Genomic DNA, 15,923 nt, shown 5'->3' on the forward strand with positions numbered 1-15,923 from the left:
TTACAGTTAATAGATCTGAAACAGTGGAAACACCATTATGAGGTCTTGCTGACAGAGAAGATGTAAATTCCAAGAGATCTAAATGGTAGAAATATCCGAATATACACAAATAATTGAGATAACAACCGGAGAGTTAAGCGATGCCCTCAAAAGATCGAAAAACTGTAAAGCAGCAGCAACTATTTAACAAATTCTCACAAGGACCAAATATCCCTGATGATTGGAATGTTGGAGACATCAGCTCAATATTCAAGAAAGGGGATAAACGCAAATGCTTTGATTATAGGGAATAACTTTTATCAGCTCAGTGGGGAGGTTATACGGTCGAATAATAAAAGAAAGAGTAAAAAACCGGATTCCGAAGACATAGAAGAACAAAATGGATTTCGTGCAAGAAGATCGTGCACTGATGGTATATTCGTTCTTCAGCAGGTAATCGAAAAAAACGGAAGGCAAGGAATCTATCTACCAACCTATTGTTTGTAGATTTAGAGAAGGCATACGATACGGTACCTTTGAAAAAACTGTTTCAAGCATTGACGAAAGTAGGTCTCAGTAGGGAGTATGTGGATGCTATCGTAAATATATATAAAAATGCAAGAAGTGTCATTAAAAAAGGAAACTTTATATCTGAATCATTTCTAATTACAAAGGGGCTTAAACAAGGATGTTGTCTATCTCCGACCTTATTTAAAATATATATTCAATCATCAAGTATCCGGAATGGATATAGACATAGGCGGTGGTAAATGTCTAACAACTTTATTTTTCGCAGATGATCAGGTAGACGTAGCGAATGGTGAGAGAAACATGGACTAAATGTTTAGAAAACTAAAGATAGAATATAAAAAATGGGGCCTCAATATGAATATGTCAAAGACAGAGTATCTTAAAATAGGAGATGATGAAGAAGATCCAGAGTTAGAAATTAGAAACACAAAAACATGCAATGAATATAAATATCTCGGATCTACAATATCTAAAGAGGGAACTACCATAAGAGACATCAAAAACAGAACGCAGCAGGGAAAAAACGCGGTAAACATTCTAAAATCTCTACTATGGTCTAAAGATATTAGACAAGAAACGAAATTGACAATCCATCGAATCCATCTTGGTAGAACCTATTATGACTTATGGGGCAGAAGTTTGGCAGATCACGAAAAAAAAACGAATAGAAGTAGTAGAAATGGATTTTCTAAGGAGAGCGTGTGGTGTATATAAAAAAGATCATATAAAGAATGAAAATATTAGAAGAAGGACAAATACTATATATTCTAGTGTAGACAGAATTGAAACGAGACAACTAGTGTGGTATGGTCATGTGAAGCGAATGAATGAATGGCCAAAGATAGCTGTAAATTACATACCATAACAAAAAAGACGAAGGGGAATGCCTTCAATTGCCTGGGAAGAAAATGTACGGCACATAATGAGAGATAGAGCCATCAAAGAAGACGAATGTTTTCGTTCAGTCGTCATAATATATCTGCCAAGGTTTGTAAAGTTACAGGAAATATGACGTGTCATGCGCATACCTCAGGTTGTGGTTAATTTTTTTATTGATAAATGATTCAATCCAACTATCGTTACGTTTATTTCTTCAAACCCCATACTTACGTAATGCCTTACTTTTTATATTAGGCTTAAACTATATTGGACATAAGTGATATTCTGGTAAGAATGAATACATAATTACCTTACTTTTATTTTAAGTTCTTCTATTTGGCTCTTTTCTTATTTTTTAATCTAAACGAAATATATCTGCAACAGATAGCCGCAGGCCAAGTCCGTTATTGAAACAAAAGCCAACACTTTGGATTTATCCAATTTAAACAGTTTAAAAAGCCGTATTTTTCATTATAGAGTTACCTTATATTTAGAACATTTTCCAAATGAGGAACCGTACGGGACGTCCGTTGCCGACGTGGTGCGAGCGGAAATGACTCCGTTTCCAAGGAAACCGCTACCCTCGTACACAATCACCCTTAAGATTTATACATTCTCGACGGATTGCGTGCAACTCGGGCGAGAAATTTTCCGAGACAATCGGTCCGGCCGGCCGGCCCAAGACATGCTACAAGAAAACCCGCCAACATCACCACCGACTATTGTTTGTGAATATAGATGATTACGAATGAAGGCATTTGCTCTGGTATTGTATAGTAAAATAATGTGTCACAATTGAGTATTTATTATACATCCTGGTGTTCCGTGTACCAGAAAAAGTGCTTCATGATATTTACGAAAAATTATTATTTATACGTAGTAATGTACAAACTACTCTTAAATTAAAAGAAACAAATCAATTATTAGAAATGGAACATAATTGGACAGGATTTGAACTTGTATGGGCAGAGCTTAATTGATTTCAAGTATATTTCCTTAACTATTGAGGTACTATATCTTGAGGTAAAACGGATTATAATACATTAATATCATAGTGGTTTGGAGCTCATTATTATTCCTTCTACTTCCATCCGTGTTTTTTCGATCTTCCTCTCTGCTGTCTTCCTATATGTGTACATTCTCTGATTTCTTTATTTCTTATCCTCTCTCTTTTTGGAATTCTTAGGTTCGTCTTATAATATCATTGTCATGACTTCTTACGTCCTTCGGTTTATCTCTGTTAATCGCTACGTTTCTTGTTCTAGAGAATTCCGTTAAGGCATCCTAAAGTTTTTCTGGCTTGTATTATTCTGGTCTTAATTTTTTGACTATATATTCTTTCTCGATATATATATATATATATATATATATATATATATATATATATATATATATATATATATATATATATATAATTCTTTGGTAGGTAACTTTCGGGAAAGCGTCAAGTCAAGGATCGGCTAGAGATGTTATAAGCCAGTGTAGTGTAGAACTTTATTCTAAATGTGAAATGTTAGGCTGTCACCTTTATCAGCACCTAAATGGAGTCAGATCTTTGGAGATTTTTTTTTAGGAATGTGGGCCATTGAGAAGCTCAAATGAATTGGTGATGTACTCATTTCTGTCCATTATGACTGTAGTGTTACCCTTGTATGCTCTCGTTACTATAATATCAGGGTTGTCTTTCAGAAATTTTCTCGTTTTTGTTTCAATGGCCCATGGATGGACTGATGTAATGACGGTTAGTTTTGATGTGGTTAGTAATGATGTTCGTGATTTTTGAACGTTGTAAGTTTTGTGAGTCTGTAGGAAGTTTCTTAATACAGTACTCAATGTCTGCTAAGTATGTGTACATGTCAATATCTTTCACTGAGATTTCTAGTGAAAATTTTAGACCTAGTGATAGAAAAGATTTTATGTCTTGAGGCAAAGACACATTAGATTGATTTACCAACCATGCATTGTCATTTGTAGTTGTGAGTGAAGCTAAAGGGTCTTTAAGTTGGTTAAGTTTTCTAACTTTATTTAATTAAGCTAATCTATTTAATTAAAATTATTATTTTGTGGAATAAGAGTTATTTCATAAAATTTATATTATTAATAATAACAAATGTTTTTGGTTATTTAATCAATATAATTCTAAAATTCCCAATATAATGATGATCACATTTTTCTGATTTTTATATTTCATTCCGAACATATTAGAAAGTCGACATATTACAAAAAAAAATATTGAAAATAATACTTAATAAAAAAATTACATACTCCTCTCATTTATTATTCTGTGATATTAACGTAATGGATACGAGGCAACTTTATATGTATTCCCTGCTACTGTACACATACAATCATAAGCATATTCTGCGTACCTTACCTCATCACTACGAGACTCGCACTAAAACTAATCAACATGTTCAATTGGGAAATATCAAAAAATCAATAGGACAGAGATCTGCTATGTATCTTGCTCCAAAAATATTTAATCACTTGCCCAACATGTATAAAATATATATTAATACTATTAATTCAATAAATATGGTAAAATCTATATTTAAAAAGTATGTGCTAAGTCTAGATCGTATGAAAAAGAAGAATATTTGCAATAAAGTGATTTTTTATATTCGTTCGTATAAATATAAAACAATTAAATCATACTACACAATGTTTTACATTATTATATAGATTATTATACACATCAATAAATATAATTAAATGTCGTAAGTAAATATACGGGGCGGAGGCATGGACACTTAAAGACACCACTATTAAAAAACTTGAAGCATTTGAGATGTGGCTTTATACAAGAATGCTGAGAATATCATAGACAACAATAATCACGAACACGGAAGTGCTAGAAAAAATGAAGAAGGAACCAGAGATTGTGTTTACGATCAAACGCATAAAATTGCAATATCTGAGACACGCTATGAGAAATCAGCACCGTTACTCCCTGCTGCAGTCTATATTGCAAGGTAAAGTCAAAGGTAAAGTCAAAGGGACCCGGTAGAAGGAGAATATCATGGCTGCGGAATTTAAGAACATGGTTTAAGAAAACCTCAACGGAGCTGTTTCGAGCCGCAGCGAGCAAGGTCATGATTGCCAATATGATTTCCAACATCCGAAACGGATAGGAACCAGAACAAGAAGAAGTAAATATAAGTTAATTAAAATTAAACTACACAATGTTTTTAGATTATGATACATATAAATAAATATAATTAAATATCGTCACACACTATTCCCGTGTTCGACCAATAGGTGTTAACGGGTAATGAGTAAATGTTTTTTTTGATTCTTGAGTGACAAATGTAAATTTAATATGTATGTAAAAAAAACTACTAATTATACTTTTTTCTTGTATATTGAAATCAATAAACATTATTATTATTATTATTCCAAAAATGAAAGATAAGCGAAGAAATAATTGTTAAAACAAACAGGTTTAACTTTATACAGATTTCAAGTAATCCATCCGTTTGCAGCACTTATCCCTAACTATTCGAAAACTTGAAAAAGTTAATTCGAGTACCAATATAATATATTAGTAAGTGATTAGGTATGCCAAATTACTCCACATATATACGAATATAACAAACTGATTTTATTTCTCTTCCCTAACTCGCCTAAATTTAAACAAGGGCACTTCCCAATATTAAACATCGCATTAATATATTTCCGTCGCGTACCTATCGTATTTAAAAATTTTTGTAACTGTAACTCATGACAGTTGTGACATATAAAGGTATTAATCATGGTACAATGAATACACAAGGTATGATATTGCGCATGACATTTGACAGCTGGCCCAGGAGTGTGACGTAGTTAAGATCGCCTGAACCACCTCGAACTCATTATTACAGCTTAACGTACACATTAATTTTGAAATTATGGTTAAAAAGTGATCTAATTTTTTTTTAAATGTTTTGTTTTGGTTATAATTGAATAAAAAATATGTTTTCAGTAGCGTAAAACCTTTACTTCTCCTAGAGATTCAGGCAAAATATTTATTTTTGTTTTCATACATATACTAATAATATAAGCACTCTTTTTGTATGCAAATCCCTTGAAATTTAAAAATTTTCTGCAGAGGAAATACTGTGAATAGGTAAATAGTAGTAGATTTGCTTATTCTGATTCACTGTCACTCACTTCCAAGCAGTTTTACTGAAATAAAAACAAAATAGAGTACAATAGAGAAAAATCTGTTTTACAATTCAATATGGTATTTTAGATGAGTTATAATGAAATTTAGTAAAATAAAAAATATACACATTACTATAACCTACCGATTATTATATGCAAAATTTACTGATCAAACAATATAATAATATGAAAATAAGACACGAATTAGTTCAAACGCAAAACACAATAAATATCGACTTCAGACGACTTTACACCGGCAAGAGAGAAAGCTTGTATAAAAACAAAAGTTCAACAATAATATCGGTTATCAATGGTGACTATTGCAAATTGCAAGTTATGAGATAATAAATATATTTTAAAGTATCTCAATACTGACTGAGTCATCTATTTTATAATAGAAAAATAATTTAGATATATGCTTATATATGTGTCTTTATACAAATGGTGTTTAGTTACTATTTATTTATACTGTATAGTATTTTTTTGTAAAACTGAAAGTTTTTATTTGCCATTGTATATCTGGTTTTGTACCTTTTTCAAAGTACGCTGTGCAATTGCTTGTTGCAATAGTGACAATGAAGATAAAATCTTTAGGTTTCATACATTTCCTAAAGATAGCGTGACCAGAAAACTGTGGATTATATCTTGTTGTAGATAGGATAATTTTAATTGTAATACTGCAAGAATTTGTTATACACATTTTAAAACTGAAGATTACCAAAGAAATCTACAACAGGAACTTTTAAATTACGTTTCTAAAAAGGGTCTAAAACTCAAACCTGAGGCAGTACCTAGTCTTTATTTGCCTAAATCAACATCGGCTACCCTTTTAACCAACCAAAAGAAACGCATACAAGGAGGCGAACACAGAGAGTCCAAAAAGTACAGCAAACACCAGTTAACTTGGCGACGGATTACGCAGAACGTCACTGAGAAATATATTATGTTTACGCCCCATGATTCTCCTATTGGTTTACTATTTCTGATAAGTAGTTTCAGTGGCGTAACGGTATAGTTCAAAGAATTATTACACAATTAAAAAAATAGTAATATTTTTTCGCAAGCTTTAATATATCATTAGAAAGATGAAATATTTATTATTTTTTTATTTTTTTAGTCAATTTAAGTAGCAAGCCACTGGTTTATAATATCTCTTTAATTTAACATACAAACACAATAATAATTATGACTGCATTTAATTAACAAATAAAACTAAGTTGATATTGTCTTTCATATTAAATGGAGGGTATTGTATAAATAAATGTAACACAGTAATTATTTAATTTTGATATTTTGGTTTGATTATAACACTAAAACGAGTATCAAGTGTGGAAAAATAGTAACTGAAAATAATTTTCTAATGGTTAATTTTCTTCATCTTTATCATCAAAGGAAAACTCTGTACTGGAAGATTCGTTGTTAATATTTATAATATTAGGAGCTATTTCCATGGCGTTATCAACCACTATTACGCTATCCATGTATTCATCTTCCTTCTTAATGACATGGTCACATCATTTGCTCCACTCATTTGCATCAATTTTATTGAACTCTTCCTCAGCCAGTTCTTGTACGTCAGCTAATTTAAATGTAACGTTTTTCTGGCTTACATTATTTTTGACTGTAGCCCATATAAGTTCAATCGGGTTTAGGTCAGAATGGTACGGAGGTAAATGCAAAGGAATATGGCCATGCTCGCGTAAAATTTCGTCGAACTTGTATTTTACATGACGGGGTTTATGATATTTAATGGTTTCATATAATTCCGGTTTTGAAGCGGTGGGTATAAATGGAATATTTTTCTGTATTAACCATTCTATCATTTAATTTTTTTTGAGTTTGATGTAGGCGCCCGCTCTAACTGAATACTATGATAAGATGCGTTATCAAAAACTAGTACCGAGTTAGGTAAATTAGGTATTAAACGTTTTTGTAACCACTTTCCATAATTATGTGCATTCATTTCAGAGTGGAAATCCCCTGATTTTGTACCTGACTTGAAAATTAATAATCCATCCTTAATGAATCCCATGTCTCCACCGGCATGCACTATTATTAGTCGTTGACCTTTAGAAATTATAGAAAATAATCCCTTTGTTAATTCGTCAGTCCAGTTCTTCGAAGAAGTATGACCGCTGTGTAAGTAAGTCTCGTTAACATACACAATTGGCCTATTTTGAGTACAAAAATGTTTGATTTGCCTGAGATATTTTATACTCAAAGCTCGTATTTAACTTTTTTCTATAAGTAATTTTCGGTTCTCCTCCAACGAAATTGCATTTTGCGTAGAAGTCGCCTTAGAGATGTCTGTGAAATTGTGATATCCAAATCGTTATAAATTGTTTGTTTTAATGTTTTTACCGTAATCCGACATTTGTCTGTTTTATAAAAATCATAGATCATTCTGCGAATGTCTCTTGTTTGGTATTTCGTCAAATCTATGATTGATCTCCTTACTCGTTTTTTGGACTGGCAAATTGGACTCTGTCGGTATTTTTCTCTGAGGCAAAGAACATTTTGCCTCTCTTGTTATCCTTTCAATTGTTCTGATGGAAATTCCTGTAAAAGTAACTACAGTGATTCATTTTATCAAGTATGTAAGTATAAAAAAGACTATATTTACTGCCATACCATAAGACAGTACACAATATATTCATGTTCTAATAGGTGTAATAATTTAAGTATGTTAAAAAATGTCTTTCAGTTATCGAGAGTAAGACCGATGTACATACAATAATTATAATTTCACAAATTTTTGCAAATATGTTTATTTAAAAAGCTATGCCGTTGCAAAATTGAATATTTTGGTCATGTTATGCGACACCCAGAGAGATATAATATACTCCACTTAATAATACAAGGCAAGGTAGACGGAAGAAGAGTGAACAGGTCGAAGAAGAACGTCATGGCTTAGAAACCTAAGAGAAGGGTTTAACAGATCCTCTGCATCTCTTTTACGAGCTGCCGTCAACAAAATTACTATAGCCAACGCTCGATAGTCGAGCACGGCACATGAAAAAGAAGAATGCCATATGATACAACCACAAAAGTACGTTATACAACTAAAAAAAATTAATTAGGCAGATATGACTAATAAAATATAAAGGCAAAGTTAAAAACTCTCGATTATTTTCAGTTCATTTCATAGCGAATTAAAATTAATTTATTGTACAAACTTACCTGTTGCTTTAGCTGTTGTTTCTTTCACAGTTTTCAAGGAATCTGCTTCAAGCTTAAAATTTTTGAGATAATAACACATTATATATGATCTCACGAGATTGTCCATTAATAACAGAATTAGTCTTTCTATTACTTTCTAACGACATAATTTAAAGAAACTGCCACAAACACACTTAACTATCCAAAATAATAAGAAATCTGAAAAATAACAGCCGCACTTCACTTTTGTGTTACGCACTTGACTACTGGGAGGAGACTGATGACAACCACCTAATCTAGCCCAAGCGGACTTCAATTTTGGGTTTGTGCGCCTCGCCAACTTAAGTGGCGTTGACAGTATGTTGAGCAGCTTCTTACTACTTCTAGGTCAACGACGTAAGTCTAAATCTTTATTTTTATTAATTATTAGTCATGAAACCTTAAATGGTTTTTTCATATCGATTTGTTAAGTAAGAAATTAGCCTCAGCCTGCTATGCAATTTACAATAAGAACTGTTTCGGAGGAAATCAATTTAGCATCTTCCAAAATAACATATTTTTCTTTGTTAAATCATGTTATCATTATTAAAATATACAATGTTATCATTATTATAAACAATATCAAGATAATTTTATGTGTGAATATTACAAAAATGTCATTTTAAATGTTGTGCAATATTGTGTGCCCTCACTACACTCATAGTCGATGGCCAGCTAGCTCATTCGATATAAATAAAGTTGACTTTGTCATTATTTATTTTGATTTTGTGTTTAGTTCAGTAGGTATATATACGTACAAATTTTGTGTACCTCTATTACCACTTTTCTGTATCTTTTTAAACATCTGAAATATCGAACTCTGGAGTATAAGTTAATTAACCTGTACCTACGTGTAATAAAAGATCATTAAAACTTGTCTTATAAAGGATATCTATGTTTTATAAAGGATAAATATTATAATAACATAATTTTATCATCTCTTTATAATTACTATAATTAAATTAGCCAAATTATATAAAAAAACTTAAAATTAAAAGTCTTTCCTATACAACTACATTCAAATGTTGCGGGAATAAGCGATCTTGACTACGTCATGCGCGAAAGCGAACCGATTTTGGAACATTATGTATCATACCTTGTGTATTCATTGTACCATGGGTATTAATCAGTAAAGTTCTGAATAAAACCGTATTTCTAGCACTAAATGTTCCATCCACACATATATATGCAGATTAAATATAAAAACTGTTTTTGCATATTTCTTCATAAATTATAAAACATTTACTTAATGGTATTTTGATGTACATATTTCACTGGCAAAAAGGATTTCTATTGTCGTTTATTCTGTTAAACACATCCATTTTCCTACTATTAGTTATGCAACCCAAATCATAGGAGCTTGGCTCAATTCTTTCCCATGCGAGAAAATAATGATTGATTGTATGGTTCTTCTCACAGGCTTGTCTCAGTCGTGAGGCATTCTAGTGTTACCGGCATGTTGAAAATTGCATGCAATTTGACATATATTTGACAGTTACCAGGACTGTATTAGCCAAATATGCATTTGGTATGAAATAACAGTGGTATTTTATAGCAATTTAGATTAAAAAACAAAACTTTTTACTTTAAAAACATAACTAAATAATTTTAAACTGGCTTATTAAAAAAAGTGATAGAGTAGGCGGTACTGTAGACTAACGCGAAGCTTTATACATGTTTATTTTAATATTTTCTTTTAATGAAATTGTTCACAAAGCTTCAAAATGTGGTCGTCAAAATTGGCTGGTTTGAAACTCGCGGGAAGGATGGAGGAGGAAGTAGCTATTAACTGTATTATTATAAACTGCTTATTATAAACTAAAGAACAGGGTAGTTTGGAGTAAAACACGCACGGGGCAAAAGAACACAACTCATTTAAATTTACCGCTAATGTCCAGTTTGGATCTATTTTAGTTACAAACTTTTGGCCACAGTGTGCCATATGTGTACCCACTAGAACGTATCTTACAAGGACCATGTCAGACCATGCCAGGCACGAGAAAAAAATGTTCCTATCACTACTATGCCCACTGTAACGGGTCAACAGTGTTCTATACCAATACAGAACCCGTATGATGTCCGTTCGGTAACCGTTGAGTCCTACATCTGTACTATATATTTTTTGAGGACGCGTCAGTCACCAAGAGAACGTAGTGGTGAACAGATATATATATTTTGCGGTGTTTTAAATATGGCTATTAGGCGATTGTCATTAACACCTTCACGACGGTTCGGGACCCCGAGGTCCTGTACGTAACCGAAATGAAGTTCGTGACCCGGGCGACCCTAGCCGTAATATAATAATAATTTTGATCGTAACACTGTACGTACCGCGGAAGTCTTCCGATCTTTTTACGTTTTGTGTCAAAATTGCAGTATTGTATTAATCTTTGAAGGTAAGCTATTATTACCTATAGATTTATTTATAGTTTTTACACAAAACTGCACTTACACAAAAACACAATAAAAGTTACTATAAAGTTTTGGTTTATTTTGCAATCTAAACCATTTTAGACACAGATATTTTTCCATTGTTTCATAATTGAATTCTACATGATTCTATTTGTAAGACACAAGGTAGAATCTATATAAAATATAGATGTATGTGTGTGAAGATGCTTTGGATTATAAAATAAACTTTTAATTGTTTATTTCATTACACTGTGCCTTTTATACAAATATGATATTTGTTCCAGTATTTCAAAAATGGACAGAAGAGCGACCAAAATATTTAAACTGGCTCTTGAAACTGAAAAAGAAAACCAATCTTCTCAATCAAAAGTCATTGTGCAGAAACTAGTAGATTATGACGAGTCACTTGCATGTTCTGTTTTTTCGGAAGAATGTGGTAATATTCCATTACAAGAGCAAAATGGAAATTATTTTGGAATGGTTACAAGAGTTATTCATGAAGAAACAGTAAATCAAGATACTAATAGAAAGAACTAATATCGAAGTATCAAGTGACAATGATGATGAGCCATTTTCTAATGACGATTCTATAATAGATAGAAACTACATGCCGTCTTCTGAAGAAGAGTCAATTTCTGAAGCAGAATCAGATTTAGTTTCTGCTTCAGATGCAGGGGATCAAGTTAACCCTTTCAGGCCCAAGACTTTATTTTGTGAAAATTATAATTTTTTCTTGTTGTATGTTATATTTAAAGACTAAAGAACATCAAAAAAATCTTTAAAAAAATATTACGTGCTCCCCTCCACAAATACAGCTATGCCACGTTCGTGTGTTCTGGGCTAATAGAACATGAACGCACGATTGTGCGTTGGTGCAAGAAGCAGTAGTTAATTTTAGCAAAACTCAAGTATTAAAGGTGGTATTAACGTTATTATTTATTTATTTATTATTTTCACATTAAGTAAACATTTTAAATGCTAGTTCTTGTGATAGTCTGTGAAACATGATTTCACTCGCGACAAACACAGATATACATCGCACTTTTCACATCTTATTTTAGTTCTGCTGCCACAGTTTTCATGCCTGCATAATCTTGGACTATCAATTTGGTCAAACAGCGGAAAATGTTCATATCCGTCGTATCGTCTTGTTTCTGATGGTTGAAGACATGGTCTGTATCTTTTAGGATTTAGATCTGGATGTACATTCTCAATCTATAGGTTAGTTTCATCCGTTAAAACACGTTTTTTTGCTGGTGCTCCTATCAGACATTCAGCTATTTCAAGTCGAAATTCAAGTAAATCTTTAATTTTCTTTTTGGGGATATGGGAAGCAATAGCTTGAGATTTGTAAAGACGCCAAGCATTCACGACCGATAAATCTATAAAATGAAGTATTACCTTCAGAGTCCATTTCTTTGTTTTTATGTATGTACGGTAGTATTCCATACATTGATCAAGCACATCTACACCTCCCATATGTTGGTTATAGTTGTTAATAAGTTTTGGCATAGTAATATCAATTTATTGTTTCTGCTTTTTATCCCATCGTTTCACTTTAACTGTTTCGTCAGCTGACGTGCAGTTGGATGCTACCAATACTGGTTTGTTGTCCATCCATTTAATGATGACTATGTCATTACAGAGAAACTGTTGTGATTCACCCCGATTCATCTGCCGATCTTTTTTAAAAGGTATACGTTTTCGTTCAGCCAATCTGTTAAACATTAACGTTCCAGAACCATGCATCCTCAATTCTGACAGGCGTTCCAACAATGGAATTGAAGTAAAATATCTATCGAAATAGATACAACTTCCCGGAGGAATTAACTTGGATAGATGCAGTATGACAGCAGCTCCTAATCCAAGCGATTTATCAGGAAAATGTGTTCTCACTCCTTGGCAGACTTCAAAATCTATCATAAGGCCGTCACTGGTTGTTGCTACAAACATTTTTAACCCCTGTGGACGCGGTTTATTTTTGACTACCTGGCGTAAGCTTTTTGGGCATGTTCCGCAGAAAGGTATTATCTGTTCATCGATGGAATAATATGATGGAACTCTTAGCAGTTTATCACAAGCCCTCTTCACTCTGGTTATAATCGGTTGTACCTTCCAGAGTATATTGGTATCACCTTCTTTAGCCGTGTCTCTATCAATTACATGAAACGCTGTACGTAAAGTTTTAAACCGCTCGAGTGTAATGTGTTTTGTTATCATCTCAAGTTGCATTTCTTGTCTCCAATACATATGTAATCTGGGATATGGGATACATCCCATTATCAAATGGGCACCAACGAAAATCTTCAATTCTCTCATATTAGTATTAAGAAGATAGCCCGTTTTACTCATGTGATAATTGTTTGTGCAATTAAGTGCGTCCTCAAAAAACTCATTATTTACTTAGTCCTCAAAATATTCCATCGGCTTTCGTACGGATTGTAGGTCTTGATTAGGAAAACTATGACCTTTTTGTTGAAATACGCCTTCTTTTCATAATTTTAAAGGCTTTTTTTCTTTTTCTTCTGTTCAGGAATGTTGCTAGTAGAAGCCGCTTCATTCAACAAAGTATTATCTTCAGTATCGGGCATTCGATCACACTCAGAATCAGGCACTAAAAAAAATTCAGACGGGTCGGCAACATCCTCCTCATCGAACGTATCTTCTATATCAGAATTATTGCCATCATTTATTAATTCCAGCACCAATTCATTAGTAAGGAGTACACCTGGAAACAAAATGATATCTCAAAACAAAAACCCATGAATGTATGTATTTTACAATAAATATTTTTTTAGCCCAAACGTCACGATTTTTGCGGTAGCCAAATCAAACACCAATATTTTCAAGAAACAATCGTTTACCTATTAAAATATGGTATCTACATCATAGTTGATCATTAGTTAATGAAACAAATCTAATAGTTTTTATTATTTCGCATTGGAAGAGTAAAAAATATTTACTTACGTTTACCGAGTCGTTGGTCAAAATACACAGCCTATTTGTCGCCACCTAGATGCACACTGAAGCAATATTAAACGAAATGCTTTTACTTCTCGTTTAAAATAAGAACCGCATGATCGTCGCTTGCTGTCTCAGTTCTCAAAAATTAGATTGATAACCTTGATTTTTGCTATCGAAAATGAACGCACGATCGTATACGCGCGGCCGGAAAGGGATAATCAATACTCTGACTAAAATGTCAGACATTCGAAGTCAACAATGTGAACTATGGGGGCCTATTTTTCCGAAACTCGACCTGTTTGTAACAAATTGTACACAAAAGTTAAATGTTAATATGGAAAATATCAAAGAACCGCTTGACGCTTACATGTTTTTTTTAACCGACGATTTTTTGGAACTGATTATTAGAGAAACTAATATGTATGCAATTCAAAAATTAGATATTCCCAAGAAAACTAAGAAAGGAGTTGAATGGAATAATACTAATAAAAATGAAATTTTATCATTTTTGTAATAATTTTAACAATGGGTTTAGTTCCTTTGCTAACACTTAGTGCTTATTGGAGTATAGACGAAATGTTTCATAATGCATTTGTAAGTTTCATCATGCCCCGTGATAGATTTTTAAAATTGCTCAAATATCTACATTTTTCCGATAATACCGTTGCTAGTGAAAATAATCTCTGCAAAGTGAAACCATTGCTTGATATACTGCTGGAAAACTTTAAGTCTGTCTTGACACCTGGCCAAGAGATTATAATAGATGAAAGCATGATTCGTTGGAGAGGCAGATTGTTATTCAAACAGTACATTCCGAATAAAACACATAAATATGGCATCAAACTATACAAATTATGTACAGTAGATGGGTATACGCACAATATAAATAGTTTATGCAGGTAAAAACTACAATATGTCATTCAGAAGACATTGTACTGAAATTAATTTTAAGTTTAGATCAGAAGAAGGACAGAACCTTATACGCTGATAATTTCTATTCCAGCATTTCTTTAGTGAAGGAATTGTATAAAAGAAATATCAAATATTGCGGAACACTTCGATCTAATAGAAAAGGGATTCCAAAATCTTTTGAAAGAAAGATGAAGAAATCTGAGGTGTATGGAGAAGAAAGTGGGAATTTAAGAATAATAAAGTGGATAGATAAGAGACCAGTTTTGATGATCACATCTGAAGTCACACATAAAGCGATCCTTGTAGAAACTGGTAAAAAAGATAGAAAAGGTAATGAAATAAAAAAACCAAAATGTATTATTGATTACAATAAAGCTAAAAAAGGTGTGGATATAAGTGATCAAATGTCTGCCTATTTTACGGTTTTGAGGAAATCAATAAAATGGTTTGCTTTTTGGAACGTGTGTTGTAAATGCATGGGTTGTTTTTCAGTTAGCCACACGAAAAAAGTTGCCTATGATGCAATTTAGAAGGCAATTAGCTCGGTCATTAGTTACTACGGATACTAGAGATAAGATAAATAAAACACCAAAACGAAAAATCCATACATTTGTAAACCGGAGGGTAAAGGACGCAAACCAAGAAAAAAGTGTGTAGGATGTTACACAATGTTACGGAAATCACTTTTAAGTCGAGAAGCGGATAAGAAAGTTAGAAAAGTAATCAGCTATTGCGCTGATTGTACAGTTCAGCCAGGATACTGTTTAAGTTGTTTCAACTAAAACCATGTAAATGAATTTTTAATGTATATTTGTTATTTTGTCCAGGTATTTCTTTTATAAATAATATACAGATTTTTTCTTTTAAACATTAGTCTGAATTTTTATTATATTTATTTCCTGATA

Source organism: Diabrotica undecimpunctata, chromosome 6 (genome assembly GCF_040954645.1).
Source record: "Diabrotica undecimpunctata isolate CICGRU chromosome 6, icDiaUnde3, whole genome shotgun sequence".
In the NCBI taxonomy this organism is placed as follows: domain Eukaryota; kingdom Metazoa; phylum Arthropoda; class Insecta; order Coleoptera; family Chrysomelidae; genus Diabrotica; species Diabrotica undecimpunctata.